This window comes from Asparagus officinalis, chromosome 7, assembly GCF_001876935.1.
Source record: "Asparagus officinalis chromosome 7, Aspof.V1, whole genome shotgun sequence".
NCBI lineage: Eukaryota > Viridiplantae > Streptophyta > Magnoliopsida > Asparagales > Asparagaceae > Asparagus > Asparagus officinalis.
The window spans coordinates 118,793,176-118,795,586 of NC_033800.1; positions in this window are offsets into that span (position 1 = coordinate 118,793,176).

The following is a 2,411-nucleotide window of genomic DNA, read 5'->3' on the forward strand; positions in this document are numbered from 1 at the left end:
AGACAGAGCAGAAGAAAAAGCTGAAGCTTAGTTATTTTATTTAGTTATTCGATGGTCCTTGTTTACCTTTGTAGCACCTTCCATTTCCACTTGGTCGATGTATTTTTATGTTCCTCCAGTATTTCAGTTGGATTATTTTGTATCAGGGCATGTTTGGTCTGAATATTATATCTGGGATGATATTTTAGTTATGATATGTATTATTTTATTCTGAGTTATTTATTATATTCTCGCTACTGTGATCGGGGACCTGTGCCTTCGCTTTATATTGTTTGACACTTAGCATATTAGATTGAGTAGAAATGGTCCAGTACTTATTTTTTCTCAGTCTAATACATCGCGAGCTTGTTCACGTTTCGATTCCCCTGTATTTTGGGAAGCGGGGCATGAAAACTTTGCATTCTCTGAAGGTTTCAATAATTTTTATAGCAATTGAAGGTAGGTATCACTGGTGTCAAGAATTTTAAATTTCTGATTGAACTTAGATTCTTTATTTATGAAGGTTTGTCCTCTAACAACTGATTTTTATTTAAAAATATCATCAACACCAAGATTCATGATTGAGGTATAAAATTTTGGTTGTTATTTATTTTCCAAGAATCTAAGTTCATCAACAAAGAATTCTTCAAAAGTTAGGTTAAAGAAGCATGCATTTAACATAGTTTTCTCGTTCTAAAAGGCCTGATTTGATTTTTCTAATATCTTTTTAGCTCTTCACCAAAGATTTCCTCAAAATTAAGATCTGACTCATTCTCTTCTCCTTCTATTGGTCTTTCCTGAATGTAATTTATTTCTAAAGGTTGATCATTTGGTGATACATGTGTATCTTCTTCCTTGCTTTAGGAGCTTAGCGATCCTCATGGGAGCTTGATGATAGATGATTCTTATGATATCTTAAGAATAGAGACGTGGACGAACTCGTATTAAGTTAGCATCAGAGCAATTAGATCCTGTGAAGGAGGATCCTATGTATGGACCTTACTTGATTGTAATACAAGAAGCTAGGTAAGATCCTTATTTCTTTGGAAGGAGTTCAGAGATTAAGGAAGAAGAAGATGACTGAAGAGGATAGTTCAGCAAGACTAGATGCATTGGAGAAATAAATAGAGATAATGGGTTCGACTCTCACACAGCTCGTGAATCTTTTTCAAGGAAAGGACAAAAAGGAGGAATCTTCTTCGAAAGGCAAGAAGAGACTTATAGAGTCCGATGGGGAAGGCGAGGAATCTGGTTCTGAAGAAGAGGCCGAAATTGTCAAGACTGTTCCACATCAAGAGGGTAAGGGTTCTTACCAGAATTTGAAAATAGAATTCAAGGTGGAGATTCATGTTTATGAAGGGAGTGTCAGCATCGAGAGGCTCGATGATTGGATCGAGCGGATGGAGATATATTTTACCCTCTACGAATATTCATCCAAGGAGAAACTCGTGTTCGCGACTTTGAAACTTTCCGAGCATGCATTGGCATGGTGGAAATCCTATTACAAGTAGGAAAAGAAGGCAGTGTCGTGGAGAAAATTCAAAGAGCTACTGAGAAAACAATTCTACCCGGTAGGATTCTTTGAGGAGCATTGGTACAAGTGGTATGACATGCACCAAAGAGTCAATCAAACTGTTCAAAAATACACCACGGACTTCCAGCAGCAGGTGATGATCCTCAACATTGCGACGAAGGAATATTTTGTGTTTATGAAGTATATGGTAGGATTGAGCGAGTACATCCGAAAGAAGATGAAGCTATTCACGGTGGAATCTATTGTAGACGCGAGCGTGAAGGCTATTGCCATCGAAGGCAAGCATAAGAGGAGCAACGAATCCAAAGGAGAGGCTAAACAAATGGGAGGCGAGTCTAGTAGTTCTCAAACTAAGGAGGAGGAGAAGAAGGGTGATCCAGGGAACACATGGCTGATTTGTAGTCATTGCGAGTAGACAGGACACGTAGCTGATCGGTTCTAGGAGAAGTATCCTCATCTCAAACCAAGGGGGTTGAAGAAGAAGGAGTAGAAAAAAGCATATGTGATAGCTTAAGTTTCGAAAGAAGTCTCGGAGATGACAGAACCCAACAACAGTCTCAATCTTATGACGGGGAAACAGATCACGAAAGAGGATGATGACCCTAGAGAGCAGCTCTTTGTTCTTAAGTTATAGGTAAAAACCAGTTTGGTTGATACCATAGTTTATCCAGACAGCAAGAAAAATTTAATATCCGTGATCTTGGTTTAGAAGTTAGGACTGAAGACAGTCAAGCATCCAAATCCCTATCCATTAGGGTAGATTCAGAAGGAGACGGGACTGAGTGTAGTTGATCAATGTACTTTTAGATTTTCGTTCCATGAGTCGTATATTGACGAGGTCACGTGCGACATAGTTCTATTGGATGTTTGTCAGGTTAGACTAGGAAATCTCTATTTG